At 43.2% G+C, this 21,910-nt stretch overlaps 1 pseudogene; it reads left to right on the top strand.

Annotated features, from left to right (window-relative positions):
• The first annotated feature begins 14,607 nt into the window (after positions 1 to 14,607).
• LOC147709722 (olfactory receptor 2D3-like) lies at positions 14,608 to 15,582 on the top strand (annotated as a pseudogene).
• The last annotated feature ends 6,328 nt before the right edge of the window (positions 15,583 to 21,910 follow it).

The following is a 21,910-nucleotide window of genomic DNA, read 5'->3' as shown; positions in this document are numbered from 1 at the left end:
ACAATGCCTTTCTCAAATTCCTGTTAATACAACCCATAGATTGCAGGCGTGTTGCGATCCTTCACCAGGAATAATACTGGACACCAGTGATATCTGGTCTTTTTTGGGCTATGTCCCTGTGGAATATGGGCTGACCCCCTGGATGGGCCACAATTATTCTGTACCATGTTTGTTTTCCCCAGTTGAAAACAAAATGGCAAGCATATTATTAGGGGTTAGCACTTGAAAAATAAAAGTCAGCCAATTTGGAGGATATGTTTTTATGGTTGTTTTACCCTGTGGGTGCAACAACACCCACAAGGAGAGCATGAGCTACCCCCAAGGAAGAACAAATTAGGGGCCAAATGCTATTGGTGTTGGTCCATAGGACAAATGGCCTGACAACCGGGAGAACATAAATAGAGTAATGTACTTGTCAAGTTACATTAAATATTTCATCAGTCATCCATAGTCACCCTTATTAATGGTGCAACAGCCAAAACATAGGATACCTGCATCAGCCAGATATCCAGGAGTCATCTCTGGACCAGATCAATTATGCTAGGAATTATTTTAATATCTTTCTTGAAAGTCATTGTTGATAAACTGTCCAAATCTTCTAAAAAAAGAAAGTTCCAAATTGTCAGGGCAGCTCCTGAGAAGGTGTGGTTAGGTCCTGTCTTTTTTTTAATCTCATAGTTTGCAACACTCCTTAAAAAGCATATGACATCGGGAATAATATGCTTTTGTGATAGGTACATTGGTGAATCATAAAGCAGGGCTTTGAGCATCAGACAAGCTATCTTTAGATGGATCATTGCTTTGAATGGAAACCAGAAGAGAGAACTGAGAGATTGTGTGTGAGATACAATGTGTGAAGTGTTTATGCAGCACACAAACAGTAATAAAGTGAAAACGCAACTCAAGAAAATTCTCTACTGTGGGAATCTGGTCGCATGAGTTAAGGCTGACCACAAAGGTGCACAGTTTTGATACAGGATGTGAACTGGTCCTGGTCAACACTTACCTTCGGACTTAGACAAAAATTGAGAGAGAAATGTCTGAGAAGGTTGAAGCTCAGTGGGGCAAGACTGCAGGAGTGCCGGAGGAGGAGCGTTGTCATCAGATGGCAGTGGAGTGAAGCTGCAGAGAAGAATTAGTCACTAAAATGGAAGCTAAAAAATCTTCAGCAGAACAAAGCAGAAGGCTGCAGCCAGAGAGAGTTCTGCAAGGCCAGATACCCTTTTGGCGAAGGACAGCTGAAACAGATTTGCTGCCGAGAAGAACGTAGCATAGAAGAAGTGAAGTCAATCAAACCAGCAATGCACATCAGACGGATAGGCAAGCAGGCTGGTCCTAGTCTCCTCCTGGATCTCAGAACACTTTTTGGCCAAACAATCTTTCCTTTTTTACCCTCAGTTTTAGAAATTGGCCGTCTGGATATTTAGCTACACAACCAAAGTTCAACGAGTGGATGGAGGCCTCATGTGGGTTCAGGACTCACCAAGGCTGAGTCCAGGTGTGGGTTCAAGAACGTGGGATCCTGTCATATCCCAGTGGCTCAGAACAGCAGGCCAGTAAACTAGCCTTTGGAGTCAATTATGATAGTCCTTGGTACAAATGTAGATGCAGGGCTGGCCTCTGAGGGTTCAAGTCAGGCTCCAGGCAGCAAAGTAGTACTTCCAAGTACAGTAGCAGTCTAGCATCCTACCAGTGTTGAGCCATTGAGGTACACGTAATCCCTTTAGAGTTTGACTGTCTTGGAGGAATTGACAAAGTCAAACTGCCAGCTAAACCCAGTCATGTGACCCAAGACAGGCTGCAGACGCTAAGAGCAGGAAAAAATCATCTTTCTAAAAGTGGCATTTTAAAAAAATGTGATGAGAAATCTGACTTCACCATTAAAGAGGGTTTATCATTACAATTGCAAAGGTTCCAAACATAATAGCTCTATGTCCTCTCAATTAGGAATTCCAGCCTATTGAAGGTTATAAGGAACCCCAAATGTTATTCTATTGGACGGGTAGGCCTCATAGTAGCACGTCGATATGGCAGGGCAGCACAGCATTCAGGCTGCAATGGCAGGAATATAAAAACTTTTAGAGTGTTACTTAATTTTTTTTTTATTAAGGTGTTATTGAATCAAATGCAGTGTACATAGACAGCATAAAAGGTACATGTAGTAGATAAACAAACATAACATCCCGTGGCCATGAAGCATATATCCAATTTCAGCAACCAATCACTGAAAAGTATAACATAGTGAGGTATCATACAGACAAGCTAAAGATAAACATACTCAACATTACGCATGTTTAGGGTACTTGTCTTGTTTAACAGATCTCAGCTACTGTAACAGAGGCTCCTAAATGTCAGGTCTTGAGGAGGTAGGAAGTTCCTCTGCATGGAACACTAGGTTTTCCCGGCAGTATACTAGATCCTTAAGTCATTGTGCAGCTGAAGGCCCGGCCGTGCCCTCCCACGTCATTGCCACATGTTTTCTTGGCCAGACGCAATGCCACTCTCACAAATGTGCCCGTTGCACCCTTCAAGAATGCCACTAAGCCCAGCAAACATATATGTCGAGAACACTGCAATTCAATGTTGATGCAGAGCTAGGACATCTCCGGGTATCAGTTGCGCTATACAAATACCAATAACATTAACAATAACATCAACATGTTAGATAATTTATAGATCACATCAGTCCAGAACGCCACCACCCCAGGACATACCCAGGCTAGATGCCAGAAGTCGGCATCCACAGTACCACATTGTTCGCATGTTTCAGTATCTCTGAACTCATATTTAAACAATTTTATGTGGGGTGTAATAAGCCTGATGAGTGTATTTGAAATTAATTATTCAGAGGTTGTCATTAGATGTTAGGGCACCAGTCAGCTGGCAGCAATGCTCCGAGTCCTGCTGTGTCAATTGTCGGTTCAGATATGCATTCCATTTCTCCATGCTTTTGTTGTGCTGCAGGGGCTTCTCAGCTCAAGCCACTTGCTAGAGTTTTGTAAGGAGTTTACATTGTGTTGGGCTGGTGAGCATGGTGTGTAAGGTCTGCAGTTTGGGAGGTTTGGTAGGGAAAGTATGATAGTGCGCCTGTATCACTTTTTTTAACCTGTGAAAGAGGAATATGAATAATGGTGTCTTATTCCGCACATAACAAAGATCGTCGTCCGTCAAGAAAGAACCATTGGGAAGTCCAGCATTTAATCTATCCCTACTAATTTTAGTATGCATAGCTCCCGACTCATGCGTTACTGAAAGGTCCGAATGAAATGCAAGAGGCAATACAGGGGAATATACTGGTAACTTCCCTGCCATGCGGCCTAGCGCATGCCAGGCCGCTCTGGTGGCATCAACAGTGTTGATCTCAGAGCGGGGCGTCTATTGGTAAGTGTGAGTCAATATAGAACTTAGGGGAATAAGATGCGCGTCACCATCCTCAACTGCTAAATGTGGGATGAAGTCATGAGAGCCAAACTGGTAGTGTGCATATTGTGCATGAGCGCACAAATAGTACAAATAAAGGAAAGGCACACTGAAGCCCCAGTTTTTATAGTCCAAAGTAAGTTTCTCCCAGCTCACACAAGCTTGCTTGCCCCCCAAATTAACCAGAGGAGCAGTGACCACACTGTTTAAAATAATTGTTGGGTTAGTGGTATCAGTATATTACTAACAAAATATAAAAATAGAGGCAGCACAACCATCTTGATGAACGCTATGCGATCAGCCAGGAATAGCGGAAGCGTCACTCCTCTGTACACCTGTTGTTCCAATTTCATGTACGCAGTGCCATAGTTCTCATGAATCACTGTTTTAGGATCTCTATGAACCCTTATCCTGAAGTACTTTCAGGGTCTGCTGACTATACAAGTGGAAATTCAAGCTCTTGGGGAAGGGTGCTCTCTGTCAGTGGCACTACCACTGATTAGGACCAGTTAATATGTAACCCTGAATTTATTCTCGCAGAACTGGTGCTATGATTTTGCATGGCTCCCATATAAAAAGCAGCATGTCATCTGCCAAAATTGAGATGCTTATGGGATGGTGAATGAACTGGAGGGCCCAGCCTCTATGGTGTTGTCTAATAATGCAGGCACGTGGCTCTACCATCAATGCAAAGAGAAGTGGCGAGAGGGGACACCCTTGCCTGGTCGCTCTGGTGATTTGTATAGGATCTGGGGTACTACCTTCCACTCGAATCTGCGCCACAGGGTCAGTGTACAGCAGATGTATCCAATTGATAAAAATTGGACAAAGCCCTATTCGGCACAGAACATAAAATAGATAACTCCATTCTATGGAGTCAAAGACCTTGACTGCGTCAAACATCACGGCCGGCGCCTAGAGCTCAGCATCAAGAATATGAAACATAGCGAAGACTGTGTGTAAATTATGAGAGGTATACCTAGTGACCTAGTGTGAATGAATCCGGAATGGTCCGGAAGGTCCAGGCCATGCATGAGAGTTTGAAGTCTGGTGGCCAGGATCTTGGCCAGCATTTTGGCGTCAATGTTGATAAGTGACAGCAGCCGATACTAGTCACAACGAGAGGGCGGTTTGTCCTTTTTGAGTAAAGCAATAATTAAAGCCTCCCGGAGAGTAATTAATTGTTTGGAAGAGCTTTAATATCTTTGCGGATGTCTTCCTCCATAATTGGATAATTAAGAAACTCCCATTGCCCATCTGAAAGCCATGCTATGGCAACATCCAGTAGATATGCGTCCAACTCGTTTGTATCGATCATACCTTGTGTGGTATACAATTCTGCATATGAGCTTCTAAACTGTACTAGAATGTCCTGATAAGTGTTATAATCCTGACCAGTCATGTTAGTGATCTTGGTGATAATATTCCGGTCTATGCTAGCTTTAATCTTGTTAGCTGAATGGCATCCTGGTCGTCCCCCCTCCCTATACACAGGGGCTACATGACACCTAGAGAAATACCTGACCTCCCCCTCTGCTAGCTCATTGTATTCTAATGTATATATTTTAGTTGTCTGCAACCTGTGAGCACAGGATGGACGTTTGTTATCACGCTCGAGGCACTGTTGAGTGGCTTTGACTTTGGCGAGCTGTCCACGTAGATCTTGTAAGATGCCAGCTGACGTGTCAATGGAGGTGTCTCGAATCGTGGCCTTAAATCCCTCCTAGAGGTTCAGAGCACTATAGACCAAACAATTACCTTGCAAATTGTTGTGACGTATAGGGGGTCCAACAGCACTTCAGAACGAAAGCGCCAGATTAATGCTCGAAGGACAGTGCATGGAATAGGAAGGTTAATTTGGACAGGATTATGATCAGATAGGGTGCGGGGTAAACCCTCTACCTTGGATATCCATCCTCCGCACTCTCACTCAACAGCCAGAAATCAAGCCGAGACCAGCTACCATGCACAGTGGGAATGTGTGTGCCCTCCAGTCTCTCTGCATATTGTTGATGCCATACATCTATCAATCCAAGTTCAGCCATCCCCTCGTTAATGACCTGGGCTGCCCCTGGGGATTGGCCCTCTTTGTAGCTTGAGTTGTCTCCACTATGATCTAAATGTGTATTTAGGTCACCTCCCATAAAATCACAGCTTTGGGCCAATTCTGCAGCGTGGAAATGATGCATTCAAATAGGGCAGGGTCATCTACGTCTGGGCCATAGGTGTTTACAATAGTAACTAAACTGCCCGCCAGCTTCCAGTGAACAATGGCATATCGACCTGCATCATCAACGCTGGTTTTAATCATGGTGAAGGGAAGACTTTTCTTAATAGGTGTAGTTACACCTCTTGAATAGGATGAGTATGAGGAGGCTAAACAATAACCAGCCCACTGTGCTCCTACGTGTACTTCACACCGCAGAGTCAAGTGCATTTCTTGTATAAGGGAAATTTCTACCTCATGACGCTCTGGATATGCTAAGACCTTGCAGATATTTTTAGGCCAGTTAAGTCCCTGTACATTCCATGTTAGACCGGAAATGAACATGTGATGTGGATGCAGAGCTTTAACTTGGTATATATGAGCATGATTCAACTGTAATGCAGGATTTTTCATATGCATACCTCACAACATTTAAAATGCAATACGCCACATGAACTAGCCCCGCAAACCCCACCCTCCCACTATCACCCCCACCCACTTTAGCATCCCCAATGTGCCAAAGCCATCCTGAACATCCCAAAATAATTTCCAAGTGCAGCGCCAAGGAAAGAAACAGCTATAGGGAACACCCATGGGGGGGTCACTTGAGCACAATTCCCCTCCCGATGTACTATGAGGTGGGCAAGCAAAAGTAATACCATTTCCTACCCGCTGCATTGCAACATCATAAAACACTACAAATTCCCCCAACAGTAATAATTATATGAGACCGAGCAGTAGGGACAACATTATCGATATAGCTCAGGTTCTTATATAGTCCATTGTTGGGGATTGGTTAGTGGTAACAATATCACAACCATACCAGGCGCACAGCTGATGTTTACGTTATTTCCCCCTCTTCAATAATTCTTCTAATTCAATCTTTGTTCTTGATTCTCATATTTATTCTGAGATTTTGTTTCACATGAATTACTTCAACTTATATGACATTATATTCTTATTGCTAACTTAGCACAATGTTTTCCAATGCATGAAACTCAAAATCAAAAAATGTTATGGTACATTTGTAACAAATAATCGACGATTGCTGAATTTGTTGGCCCGATGCATTTCGGGACCAGCGTCCCTTCTTCGGGGGCCTCTGTGAAAGAAATAATATGTAAGTTACTTTCTGCTTCCTATCCTTAAATATGCCACTACTCACGATTAAGTACCACACTCCTTTGTTATAATCAATTCATAACTCTAAATACATTGTAACAAACAATGTCAGCAAAATACGTGATTTATCAAATCATGTTGTTATTATCTGGAGTTAATTAAATACAGTGATGACAAAACTCATATCTACTCGTTTCCTGCTGTATATTTAAACTCACAGCACAAACATTCATTGTACATTAGTTTCTCATATGGTGAAAAAAACTCACTCACGTGTGTGTTTGCAATCGTCTATATTAACCTCATTTTCTAGATGATGGGACTGAACCGAATTTCTATTCTGTAATAAACAGAGAGCAACATCCATAAGGGACTCTATAATGTTGTGGTGTTCTAGTTAATAGCGTTTAAAATAAACCGAAAGTTACCTGCTTTTCGTAATTCTGAACCGCGTATCTGCAAAACAATGTGAAACCCATATTAAATACCAGGTATTTAAGAAAGCGCTAGGGCTAGATGTTACCGACTTTTTAAACTAGTTTGCGCTTACCGGTAGTCTTGAAAAACGGGTTCGAAAAAGTCGTCCTTGGCTCTGCCTTTCGATCGGTGAGTGAAATTGAAGGACTCGCGGGTTTGGTTTAAATTAGCGCGATAACTGAGTATCGCGGAAGTCAAAAACGGACTATACATTGCAGTTGCGGTATGTCGGCCATATTTAAATGGTATAAATACGGCGAGACTGCTACCAATTTATAGTGATTATGTTAACAAAACGGGCGAAAAGATAGAATTCCTGCTCTGTTCTAAATAGAAATCTAGTGAAAAACATAAACAACTGCATGCTGCAGGTGCAACTGTAAAAGATCATGGAGTGAAGTTTACTCTTATATTCATCTGAAAAAACGGGGTATAAACATGGTCAATGACGTGTCATCCATGTTAAAAAATGGGGAATAGTAAAGATTCCTGATTTTAAATGTATTTCTATGTTTAGGGAGTATTTCTAAATTGAAAATACGGGCAATCTAGTTATAAGTTGTTTCCATGTGCCGATAATTGTGAAGCCATAATACATCAGAGTGTTGAATCAATACAATGTTATAATTGTATAGAAAACAGTGTAAAAACATGATGCTTACATTAAGCTGAAAATCAATCGATAATCTTGAGATTTACAATATATAGCCCAAGTCCTTGTAAAAGGTTCATAATCATTACATCATTTCCCTGAATTGATTGACAACTGTCTGCGCATCAAAATATCCTGACCATATCCCGGTTGGGTTAGTTCCATATTGTTTATGTGATCATAGAAAGCATCCTAGATCTAATTTATCATTTAAACCCATCGGTTCCATTGTTTCGAATTTTTTGATTAGCATGACTTCCCTTTGAGATAAGAGTTTCTGACAGTCCGTTCCTTCTCTTAGGTTGATTTTTTCTAGGGCCATGAATCGAACTTGTGAAATGTTATGATTGTGGGTTATCCAGTGGGCTGCCAGATTTGATTTCATGTTTTTGTTCCGTATCATGCTTTTGTGTTCTCCTATCCTTATTTTTAACTTCCTCTCTGTTTTGCCTATGTACATTAAGCCACATGGGGATTTTATACAATACAATACAAAGTTTGAGTTGCAATCAGCAGTGAATTTAAGTTTGATTTTTTCTCCAGTTCTGGGGTGGGTTACAAAATCCTGTTGCATAACGTTATTGCAGTGAACACAGTTGTTGCACTTACGCATCCCCTTATGATTGGTGTTGTCTGGTTTATTCATCATTTTTAGGTGTTCTTGCAAATTGTGGCTTCTGGTATATGCAAATAATGGCTTAGAGTCAAAGATATTATGAAAATCTTCATCATTTTCTAGAAGTTCCCACCTCTTACTGATGATTTTCCTGATGTTAACAGCTCGTGTTGAGAATTTAGATACAAACACGCTACGGTTGGTGCTGGTGGTTTTGTTTTTCCTTATCTTAATCTTAATCGCCTTAATGCGTGTTTCAGCTTTCTCTATACATTTGGTAGGGTAACCTCGTTCCGTGAATCTTTTCTTGAGTCTTTGCATGTCCTCATCGTGTGCTTCTGGGGTAGAACATATTCTTTTGCTCCGAATCATTTGTGAAAACGGCAGAATTTCAATGAGTTTGGGAGAGTGAAAGCTTTGGTACAATAAAGTATTGTTTCTGTCAGTCGGTTTCACATAAGTTTTGGTGGAAAATATTTTTTCTTTTTTTGTTATTTTAACATCCGGGAATGTTATTTCTGTGGTGCTGATTGAATGTGTGAATTGAATTCTGGCGTTTTTTTCATTTAACTCCTTAATGTTTTGCTTCAAGTTTTCACAAGAATCATCCCAGATTAGAACAATGTCATCAATAAAGCGTTTGTATAGAATTAGGTGATTCGACCATTTAATGTCTGAGAAGATGTACAATTCCTCGAATTGGGCCATGAAAATATTTGCGTAGGTTGGCGCCCCTCCAGATCCCATGCTGGTTCCGCTTATTTGTAGGAAAAAGTCCTCTTTGTATTTAAAATAGCTGTGTTGCAGACAGAATGTTAAGAGCTCTAGAAGTAAAATTTGATTGGCGCCTAGGTTTTCCATCTGTAATAAAGCCCATTCTATTTTTTCAATACCTTCTTTCAAGGGAATTGACGTGTACAGAGATGTTACGTCGATCGTGCACATATTCCAATGTTGACTGTTGTTGAGATCCAAATTATTGAGCTGATTCAAAAAATCTGTGGTGTCTTTAATGGTGGTTTTCCAGTTTAAGACAAATTTCTGAAGAAAGAAATCAATATAGGTACCCAATGGTTCAAATAACGATCCTACACCTGAGACGATAGGTCTAAAGGGAGGGTCGTATAAGTTCTTGTGTACTTTTGGTAACATGTACAAATGCGGTCTCTTTGGGTTTTGTTTGGTCAAAAACTGCTCTGTTTTAGTAGAAATCCAATCCATATCTTTAGCATGATTCAAGATTTTTCCAAGAGTTAGCATTATTTCTTGAGTTGGGTCTTTCTCCAAACGCAGATATGTAGTTTCCTCGGCTAGATGTTCCATGACCTTCTTGTTGTAATATTCAGTGTTCATTATGATAAGGGCTCCCCCTTTGTCTGCTCGTTGGAACGTTAATTCCTTCTGATTGGATAATTTTTTAAGTATATTTCTTTCTTTTTTTGAGAAGTTAGTTTTCTGCTTGACTTGAAAGTCGAGTTTGTGAATATCCAACAAAACTAGTTTTTCAAATAAATCCAATGTTTTGTGGGAAACTGGAGCTACAAAATTGCTTTTGGGTTTGAATTCCACGTATTCCTTACTGGCTGGGGGTTGTTGTTCAATAATGACATTGGAAAAAAAGTGTTTTAGTCTAATGTTTCTCATGAACTTATAGAATGCTATTTCTGTTTCAGCCAGATTAGATTGATATGTAGGGACAAAGGATGTGCCTTTATCCAAAACTTTCATTTGTTGGTTTGTCAGTTGTGTAGATGAGATGTTGATCACTATACTCTCCCGCTGCGTAAGTTGGGTTTGGTTTTTTCTTTTGGTTTTTCCTCTCCTGGTTTTTGTTGGTTTCCTCACGCTTTTGCTATTGGGTCCGGATCTTTTGATGCCTGTTGGCCTTGTTCTAAAAAAGCCTCAGTGGTCGTTGTTGTTGGTGGTGTAACTACTGTTGTTAGTGGTGTAGCTGATGTTGTTGCTGTTTCTTTATCTGTACTTGGTGTTTCTTTTCTCTGTACTGGAGCTCTGGAAGTAGATATATCTCCGTCTGATACTACAGTCTCTTCAGATGAGGTGAATTGTTTTTTGGAAGTTGGGCGACGTTGTGCATACATTTCTGCCCATGTGTACACTTCGTTTAGACGGTAATCGATGGTATCCCGTTTAAATTTTCTTAATTTCCTTTCTTGCAGGTCTTTCTAATAGCTCTCCAATTTTTTGTTCATTAAATCCAATTCATTCTGCCATTCTTCTCCGTCCATACGTTTAGATAGGTCTTGTTGTAGATTGAATATCTCTTCTTCAAGTTCTTTTATGCTTTTGGACAATTCCTCCACGGTTAGTAAAATGAGGTCGAGTGAGCATTTGTTTAACACTGCGTACCATCTGTCCATGAAGTTTTTATTATGCTGGAGTCGAAACAAAAGAGGCTTAATTGCAAGTCTTAAGCCTCTGGGGATACGTTGATTTTTATGATATTGGATTAATGTTGATGCGTGAAGTCTTTGATTAAGTTCACGACGCATGATAAATTCCAGTTGTCTTAGTTGTTGAATTGTGGAGCCTTGGTGGGACTCAAAGGATTTCGTGGCTTTTATAAGTGAATAGATTTCTGCCGCTTGTTGATCTGTGTATGTTTTGGTATCAGCGCGATTTCCGGTGGTGCTTGCTATACTTTCAAAGGTTGCCATGTTGGGTGCTCAGACCTGTTTTAGGCAGTGACTAAGAATTATATTCAAAATTGTGGGGTAGGTCTTAAGCACTCCTGTTAGTTTTTGTTTGGTATTTTAACTGGTATCCTTCATCAAAGTTATTGTCCTTCCTTATATAGTCCATACCACATGTGCCATGGCCCTCCAGGACATACACTCAGGTATAGATCACCATGAGACCAAAGCAAGGCAAAAGTGCAAATGTGTCCACAACTCACATGACCCAGCTATTTCAGTGTTCAGCTGCCGTCCAGGCAGCAAACCTGCTGTCATTCTCCATCACACCGGAGAAGGTCCGGAAGTGTTGTTTGAGAGTCTTGGCAAAGTCCATTGCCGACTTGGAAGTTGTAAATATTCGGGGCTTTCTATCTACCTCAATGCTCAGCCGTGCTGGATAGAACATTGCGTAGAGTATCTGAGATGAGATGAGATGTTTTTTGACCAGCTCATATTCTCTCCCTGCCTCCTGCACAGCTGCGGTAAAATCAGTTTAGAAGGCAAGTGTATTCTCTTCATGGGTGATGGCGCCTTTTTCGCAAGCCATGCGAAGAACAGCGTTCCGATCTCCATAATTCAATAGGCGAGCTAAATTGCGGCAGGGGTGAGCGCCTGGGGGGCGATCAGCCAGAGAACGATGGGCCCAGTCCACTAGGTGGACCTGGGATAGATACTACCCTCCAAAAATCACCTGAAGGAGCTTTTCCACGTAGGTCTCAAGACGGCCTGTGTTCATAGACTCCGAAAAGGCCAGTAATGCGCACCTTATTATGTCTGGATCTGGCCTCCTAATCCTCATTTCTGGCTTGTATTACAGCCAACACTTTCTCCATAGATGACTCGCTAGAGGTCACTTGTTGCAGGCAGTCTTCAGCATCGGAAATGCGTGTGTGTCTGCCTCCTGCAGGTGCATCGCATGCTTGTCCAGCTTCGAGGACATATGATCCATTTGTAAGTTTAGATTATTGATTTTCACATCGATGGATTATAAGCTGGCTTGTACTGCAGGAAGAGTTTTGTCAATATTAGTTAAATGATCACTGGGCATGTCGGCTTCATGCTGAGAAGCCTTACTCAATATTGCGGGTTCGAAAGTTAGGCGGGGTTGATCGTGCTCTGTTTTCCCCATGCTGGTAGCACTGGGCTGAGGTGCTCAAGAATGAGGGGCATCCTACAAGCAGAGGTCCACTTGCTAAACAATGTCAGAAAACTCAGTGTGTTCTTCAGGTCACAGGAAGGTCCGCATCCAGCAGTGATACGGGCAATAGAAGGCTCTGCCAAGCTTTATGGGTTTGTGTGTGTCTCTCGCTGCAGCACAGCAGCACTGCTGAAGACAGGAAGAAGAGGCAAGGCAGATCTTGACTCTCACAGGGCTGCACACCTCCGCACAGCTACAAAGGGCAACATGAGCAAGGGTTGTGGTGTAGTGACCTCAGTTGGTAAAGCATAGGATAATAAAGGAGGATTCCTGCAGGGGAGCCACCAACTTTTAATTCTGGACAGAGGCGCTACTATATTCAAGCGCAGCCAGCAAGCACCAAGTCATCCTCTCAGGTGACACCCCACCAGGCCACGGGGCAAAGATGAGCAAGGGACTTCCGTGTGCATCAGGAGTAGGCCCTGTTGAATACAGCCACAATGTAGGCTGCACTTGCAGGTCAGATGCTCCGGGTAGCTGGTGCTGTCGCTCCAATGCACGCTTGGCGCACAGTAATCCTTCTGTACAGCAGCCTATTACCGGGGCATGCAGCGGGGATTGTTATAGGCCTCTCAGGTGCAGCAGGAGCAGGGCCAGCAGGGTTATCACCAAGGTGGGCTACACACAGAACTGAGCTGTACCGCGGCACTCCCTTGGTCGTCTGGTCCAATCCCAGCGGAGGCCCGACCAGCCCCGATGCGGGTCAAGTCAGCGGCCCTGGACGGCAGGTTGGCCCACTCTGCCTCTGGCAGTTCACAACCAGTGCCCCGCCAAGGCAGGGACCAAAAGTGAGCCCGCTCTCCAAGTGCCAGGATATCTCAAACCAGGTCACTTGCCGCTCTCATCCAGACTCACGCAGTGCACAGGTTGACAGCGCAACAGTGCGATCTTCTTCTGACGCCAACAAGCCGCAGCCGACATCGCTCGTGGGTCACTGCAGTCCCGCACTCCCGGGCTGCCATGTTGTTAGCGCGGGCCTGGTATTTGACCAGTCGCATTCTCTTCCAAATGATCACGCAGCAGATAGATTAGCTCGCCCAAACCAGCCCGCAGTGCTCCACTTTTCTTTTTTACTATTTTGGCGTCCACCATGGGCAGAGGGCAAGGATCTTGATTGGATGAATGACTCGGCCGGTGGAGCTCCTCTACAGAGCAGCCATCTTGATGTGTGCCCTCTAACGCCCCCAAAGTTTTAGAGTGTTACTTAGGTGGGTAGTACAATAACTGGTGCAGGCCCACTAGTATCATTTATCAGCCCCTGGAGACAAGTACATTAAATATGCCACTCAGGTAATTGCAAATACAACAACATTTAGAGGAGTGAGCACAAACACTTTAGCACTTGTTAGCAGTGCACAGAGTCCTAACGCAAGCAAAGCAAAAATCCAGCGTAATTCGGAAGCAAGTAGGCAAAAGGTTTGGGAGGAGACTACTCTAAGGTGGTCGAAGTGTCTAGCGCTAGATCCATCCACCATTTGTATTGGGAGATGTGTAGGAATGCTCAATGGTAGGATATATTTGGATCCTCACAGATTCTGGAACATTCTCTATCAAAAATAAATGGACATTTAGATTGGTGTTTTTAACCAAAGTTTGAGGCTTGCAAGGGGATTCCAGGAAAGAAAACCTCATAACATTCACACAAAGTTGTACCACCATGAACTTCCCAGGACATAGTTTTCAGATATCCAGGCTTGGTAGCTTTGCCTTGATGCTTGTTGAACTAGGGCCCACAATTTACAGCTACCCAAATTGCAAAAGAGGGTTGGTTTTGAGAGTAAAAATGTGATGTGTCCATATTGTGTTTTAAGCTCTGGCATGTTATGGGCACTGGTCACACCAACACATGTAGGGTACCACTTATATCGGGAGGCAACTGAGACTGCAGGGTGATTGGAGATTTCTGGATCAATTCAGATTTTTGAACTTTACCTCATAAATATGAGGAAAATGTGAGGAAAATGTGAGTTTTAGCCAAAGTCTGAGGTTTGTGAGGGCCGCCTCCTTGCTTATGACCACGGTCCACATGTTGGATGATGTTTGGGATGATTCATGTTTTAATGATAAAAGGTGCTGAGTGCAAGTTGAAGGGTGTGCGGTGTCAATGTTAACAAGAGGTGTCTCCACTATATGCATTCTATCTGATCAAATATTACCTTTATGCACAATGTATGTATTATAAGTTTGTCTTCTTTTTCTACAGCTGATATGAAAGTGGAGTCAATGAAATTTAAAAATGGAAGCTCGAATACAGAATTCCTACTTACTGGCCTCTCTCAGGACCCGACTGTAAAGATTATTCTCTTTGTGTTATTTTTTATGATATAGATCTTGACTCTCATTGGAAATATAAGCATTATCACAGCCTGCATCAGTGACCTTCGGCTTCACACTCCTATGTACTTCTTCCTGGGAAACCTTTCCTTGGTGGACATTTGTTATGCTTCTGTAATTGTTCCTAACATGTTGGCCCAACTTCTGGTTAGAAGTAGGATCAGCTTCAATGGCTGTGCCGCTCAGATGTTCATTTCATTGGTCTTCGGGATAACAGAATGTGTGCTCCTTGCAATCATGGCATATGATCGTTATGTAGCCATCACATTTCCCCTGCAATATACAGTCATCATGCGCTTATCTATTTGTTTGACATTAGTATCCTGCTGCTGGCTATGTGGCGGTGTGGTAGCATTCTCAGGCACATTTCTTACACTACGGTTGCCACTATGCGGGTCTGAAATTAATCATTTTTTTTGTGATCTCCCTGCTCTTCTGAAGATGGCATGTGTAGACACCTACGTCACAGAGATGATAATCTTCTCCTTTGGAATCTTTATACTTTTGATACCAAGCCTCTTCACTGCAATCTCCTACATCCGAATCATTATCACAGTTGTGAGAATCCGCTCCTCCGAAGCCAGATTAAAAGTCTTCTCCACATGCTCCTCTCATCTGATCGTTGTCACCATATTCTACAGCACCACCATCTACATGTACATGAAACCAGTGTCTAAAAGCTCTGGAGATTCGGATAAAATGATCTCTGTATTTTATACTGTGACCCCACCAATGCTCAATCCCATTATCTACAGTCTACGAAATAAGGATGTGAAGATGGCTCTGAAGAATGTTTTCTTAAGGGTACATTTGGAATTCACATCATACTTTTGTTCAGCAGCCATTCAGAAGATGCGTATTTGAAAATAAGTAGTAGGAATGTGAAATAAAACCCTTTAGATGAATTATTTAGTCAAATATTGAATGCAAGCCGAGGTTACATTATAAGTTGGTCCCAAATAAATTACTGATTACTATAGAGTGTACAGAGTCAAGGAAACAAAGGTGGAACATAAATCCAAATTACAATCCTCTCGTATCATTATTGCCTGCACATCATTGATTAATGTAGGTTGTAATTGAACATAATATCAGGGCTGGAGAACCTGGATCTATAAGGAATGTTAATTATTGAAAGTTAAATGTGATTGATAATGAAAAATGAAGGTCTTTCAGCACAGCATTAAGAAGGATAACTCGTTGTATGACATGGACACAAAGCAGATAGGGCCACTAGTGAGTATACTACTATTAACAATAATGCAGCCATGCAATCAATGTATTCCCAGTTCTATTTACAACCCATCACCTGAAAGGCAGAACTGAGAACAACAACATACATAGCAACACGCAGCATGTTCTATCCATGGACGTTGCATGCTGAACCTGGTATGCACATAAGAAGGCAAGATTGGAAGCTGTCTTTGTGTGCAGGGCTTACTGAACAGAGCAGCTGGTACTACTTGGAATCTTGGGTGGCAGTCCCTTTAGAGTTAAGTGTAAACTGAAACATTGCCATACTGACAGCACAGTGTATTCATTCAGGCACCGATGTATTGTAATATGTCAATAATTCTGCTTTAGAACTGACTGTAATATTATGTGTTCATTTAAATGTGTTGGTTTTCACTGCCTTCCCTTCACTTACCCCCCACTAGCAAGCAGGGCAAAGGACTCAGTCTGAAATGTTGTGTGCTGTTACATCTGCTAACTCTAGTATTTTCATATAATAAAGTTTCCAGGAATAGGCCTTGTAAGAATGAATAGTAAAAGGAAACCTGGAACTGGAAAAAAGTGCCTGGCCACAAAGAAGTGGTCTGGTCGGATGTATGACGTTACAATGCATACTTTTACCACGCATGCCTTTACAACGCGGTATTTACAATGAAAACCTTTACAACGCATAGTGCTTTGGGGTGCTGGATAGTGAATAGTTTAATTTACTATTCCAACTCCAGTCCCCGAGGACACTAGGGAAGGTGTTGGATAGTAAATTAAACGTATTCCCTATCCTAGAGCGCCCCCCAGCACAATGCGTTGTAATGGTTGTCGTTGTAAATACCACGTTGTAAAGGCACTGCGTTGTAAAAGTTGTGTCGTAAAGGATGTTTCCCGGTCTGGCCATCCAAATGGTACATATCAGCAAAGGGTACAAAGTGCCCATTTGGTGTCCGTGTGTATCCACTTCCGGGTGAAGGCTGAGTCTTCAGTTGTCGGTGCCACATCACTCAACATTTCAACTAGCCACAGATGAACAAATACTTACATAGTGGAATTGGCTTGCATCCATCACTCTAAACTGCTGCTTAATATAGGAACAGTACAGCTCCTCCAACAGGGAAATCATGTGCTCAGGGATATAAGTTCCATGGTATACAGTGATGTACTGTTGATATCCGAATAGTTAGGTTTATAAGGACTTTGGTATACCATTGACAGGAAAAATTAACTTTGGGTGCCTGTCTTGACTTGTGAAGATTTTTGTGATGGAACAACACTGCTGCTCTAAACCTGAGGTGGCCAAGCTTGGGATGAATGTCTAGCTCAGCCCTTTCCCCATGAGCACTGGTGGCATAAAATATAGCAAAGTCAAGCCTTAAAAGCACTATATTTTATTCTTCAACTGCTGTGCCAAAAGGGAATAATAATACTGAATGCACGACAACTCTGCGCCTGCAATCTAAAATATTACTTTATGAAGAGAACATTCTACATAGAATGCGAGGAGAGGGAGAAGTCCCAACACTTTACTTCTCTGGTGTTGGAGTAAGAATACTTTGCAGAAAGTAGGGTTCTGTTCTGGATAACCAATGTGATGTTGCAATTGAGAGGTTGAACTTCTCTCTCTTTTCTGTTTTTACAGTTAGGGGAAATTGACAGGAAATAATTTGTTGCCTTTCCTTATGCTTAGCTTTGTACATTTGACAAGTAACACCTTTTGACATTTTAAACATGTATTGTGTTAGAATGAATTACCATGTGATGTATGTATTTAATGAACATATTGTACTAAATAGGACATACAATGATCCCATAGAAAGCAAGAGGGAGATATTCGTCCAGTAGCTTCGGCATAACGTTTTACCAGGAAATTGTGTTCCAACCCAAGCTTCCCCACTTCACGAAATTGTGTGATCCTGTGCAAATCATCTTGAAGGAAATTAGGGCCTGATTTCAATTCACAAATAGTGGCTGCAAATTCATCACCTACGTTTGTGCGAATGGAAATGAATTTTGTCAACCAACCTGTACTAATAGTTCAGTTCACAACATTCCAAGTTGTAGGGGGCTGCAACTGAACTGAACTACTAAATCAATATTCATGAGTTAAGACACTCATTGCAACTCATTATGATTGGATGCCATTGCAGCAATAGTGGTCTGCGGGATCAGCAAACCACCAAGCCTGAGATCATATTTCAATAGTCTATTTTTCCAAAAGGAAACAAGTGTGCATTTAAGAAAAGACATTGACTTTGTAAAGAAATCTTAACAACCTTTTTACGACATTTTTTGTGAACGAGTTACCACCCCATCTCACGAGTCTAACTTTTCAAAGTTTTGCAACTGGATTTTAGTGGTAAAACATGATACATTTCATTAGGAATTGATGCTCTAAACATACCTCTGACAAATAGCAATTTTCCATGGATTTCTAAACCCATTTTGAGATTATGTAACCTCTTACTGAAATGCAGCATGAGTTTATTATATACCAAGATGCCATTTTGCAGTCTCAAATGCAATCATATTAAGAACCGCAGGCATTGCAAGCTGGCTTCGTACATCAGTTCAGTATGTCTGCTAAATAAACACATACACAAATAATATTAGCCATACATTCAGTGCTAATGCCATAGTGACATCTCTAAGGGTGGGAAAAAGTGTATGTTCAAAAACTATTGTTTGTAATAGATGCCATGCACGCTTCAATGCAGTGACATAATCCAATGCTTGAAAGTACCTAACGCATTCAAGAAATAACATTTAAACTGCAAATCCTTTGAAGACTTGGCTCATGTTTTAGCTCTTACAGCTAAGACAGACCTGTGGCTGACTGTCGTTCAGCTCTGTCTATGAAATCACTGGCTTGTTGACTTTTTTCCTAACCCTGTCATAAGGTACACACCCAAGAATGAGACAGGATTAAATCCCAGCGATGCCTTCAGCATCTAGCTGCTGAGCGAAGTTCTTAAACATTGAAAATGAGAGGGAACACAGACAGCTGCATTCACGAGATGAGCTCAAGTGAATGAATCTTGAGTTACCAGAATAATGGTCTAAAAACATACTGTATTGTATCTGGACTATCTACTTAATCGTTAGGGGCCTCATGTATGGATTGTTGGTGTAGGGCATCGTAGCAAGTCACCCTGCTGCACTGCCATCTCTTAACCCCTTCCATGCTCATGACGAGCTCAGCTCGTCATGAGGCACACTGGAGCTGTGCTCATGACAAGGTGAGCTCGTCATGAAATAATGCCGTTCGAGCTTTTCCAGCACAGGACGGGAAAAGCCATAGCATGGAAGGTGTTAAAGTGAAAGGTCAGGAATGCACTGTATTTATAAAAATAAAAAAGTGTATTCCTACACGTTCCCCCTGCGCTGGCGCCATTTTGGCAGCCTAGCGCCAACGTAGGCACCCTTGCACAAAGGTGCCAGGGTGCTAGTGTTGTCGGCAGGATTGTTTTTGTGCAGTTAGGTTACCTTACTGCACAAAAACTGCCCTGGGGGGCTCTTTTCTCTTTCCATGTGTGCTGCACACATGGACAGGGCTTAATTTGAGCCGGAGCTTGCCGGTGCTTAGCACCGGCACCTAATTATCAGGACCGGGTCTACAGTCTCGCTGCATTAAGTGCACCTGCTGCTGACGTCAGAAAATTAATTTATGAGTCGTGCGTGGCACTGGCACTACTGCTGTAATGCCGTAAGTGCTGTGCTGCTGTCACTTAGTTTAAGTTACAGACTCGTCATACTGGTTGTTGAGGGACTGATGTAAATTGTAAACACTTACTGTTTAAATGGTGACGTGACCTGGATGACTCAGATTCTCAATTTCCGCCTCCTCACTCTGTCTTCAAAACTTCCGGCCGCGGATCAGGCCCAGTAGGCGGGACACTGTAATAGTTGTTGTTGGGCAGGGCTTTGCTGCCCTGGGCTGGCCCTCTTCTGTGGGGGTTGGGGCAGGGGGTTGGGGCAATGCGCGGCAGAGGCAGTGAAGCGTGCGCAGATTTTGTAATGAATGCGCGCGCATTTGCTCCTTTAATTTTGCTGCCTTAATTTTGCCTCAGCACGCCCGCCCCAGCATATCCGCATGGCCGCACCAGGGGCACCCACCACCAACCGTAAGTGTAGCAGCAATTGCCAAACTAACGCTGCTTTTTTCTTTTGTTTTGCGAGTTGAGTGGCGGGACGTGATGCTATTGTCAATGTGGTAGCTTCGGCTCCACATAAAGAATCGACGATTCCCGCCCTGTGGGCCCAGGCCTCTGATTTGAGCAGTACAGCAGGCAGGCGCTGACCTAACTTTGCCACTGACAAGCGTGGCAGAGTAAAGTGTGTGTGCGTGTAGCACAGAATAAAAGGTGTTGCCTTATACACGAGTAAGGGCTCATTTACATTTACTCAGGGTGCTTGGGAGCGGCCTCCTGAGTCAGCGCAGGGTTAAATTTCCCCAGTGCGGTGAACCACAGCCTAGCCGGGTGAGGGTTCAATGTATTTAAATGTGCAAAACTGTAAAAAAAAGGAAAAAAAAAGAAAAAGCACTTGTAGATAGGACCTGGCCGGGGTTAATTTAAAGGCCCTGCCCGGCATAGGCGACATCAGAACACCCTGGATCTGACTTCCGTCGGCGGTAACAGAGCACCTAACACTGACGGTGCTATCTTCCGTGGGAGGATCCCCCCTTTACTACTTTTCCACTGGGCGAGCGGCCCCCGATGTGGACGAGGCTGCTGCCGGTTCATCTGGACTTGCACTGTACACGGGCTGGTGCCTCCACCCAGGGTGCTGTGCTCGGTGGCTCTATGATCTCATCTGTGTGTGCTCCCACTGTTCGCCCGGTGCCTCCACCCTGTGTGCTGACCTAGGTTGCCCGGCCATGTTTTATTCTGTGTACAAGAGATCTTTACTGTGATGTATGCAACAAGTGTGTTACAGCGGTGGACAGCTGTGTGTGGGCCCCCGCGGTGCCCTGCCGGCCGGATTTTGGTTTGTGCACATGTACCTGTGAGCCTCCTGTCCTTGTGTTATGTACCCCTCCTGCCCCAGGATACGTTATCTCTGTGGTGTGCATTCAGCTGTAGTTTTGTCGGCTTCCCAGTACCTTAACAATGAAGCCATGAGCCCGGATGCAAGCAAGGAAAATTGTCCATTAACTGCTGCCATGTTAGTAAAACTGCAGAAATTATCAAGGTTCGTTGGGCCCTTTAGGAACCTGGGGCCAGATGCCCCTGCACCTGTTGCACTAATTATAGATATGCCCCTGTAAACCCCCGCCATTTAATACCGCCAACTTGGCATATGCTTTCCCCCCACTGTGTGCCACCATGATACCGCCAGCTTAGCATATGCATCTAGCTGTGTGCGCCCTTGATATAGCGCCCCCTTCTTGCTCCAGTGCAGTCCCTGTGCCCCTACACTTCCGGCCTGGTGTGCAATATGTATATATGTGTCCCCTTCTGTAATGGAGCTTCATACTCTCAATACATTCACCCGTAGTACAGGCTGCTTGATTTGTGCACCCACTTAGGTGGTACAGACCTCCCAGCTAAGTAGCACACTTTATGTAGTGTTCTCTCTTCCTTTTTACTTCGCTTTGTGTGCCCTCCTACACTACTGGGGCTGTTGCGCTGATTTACACCTGTAGGCCCTTTCTTGGTATCATTTGTATATTTTCACGTCGGGCTGTGGACGGCGCCTCTCACACTTTGTGCCTCGGGTGATGCTATTGTGAATTCAGGGCATAGGGTGCCTGTTGATGCCTTCTGCGTTGCCCACACTCATGAGCATGGAGTGAGCCACTCATGTACACATGTGGAGGAGCTCGGTGTGTGATTACTGCCTGCTCTTCCTGACAGTAGGTGTTAAGTGGGTGCTCCTCGTGGGTGAGTGTATGCGGGCTGCTGCCTGTGTCCCCCCTCACAGCTTGTTTGCTGTGGAGCCCGGCATTGTTCGACTTGTAACAAATCCC

Source organism: Lissotriton vulgaris, chromosome 6 (genome assembly GCF_964263255.1).
Source record: "Lissotriton vulgaris chromosome 6, aLisVul1.2, whole genome shotgun sequence".
Classification (NCBI taxonomy): Eukaryota; Metazoa; Chordata; class Amphibia; order Caudata; family Salamandridae; genus Lissotriton; species Lissotriton vulgaris.
The sequence above is the reverse complement of the archived record's forward strand: the minus strand, read 5'-3'. Positions and strand labels throughout refer to the sequence as shown.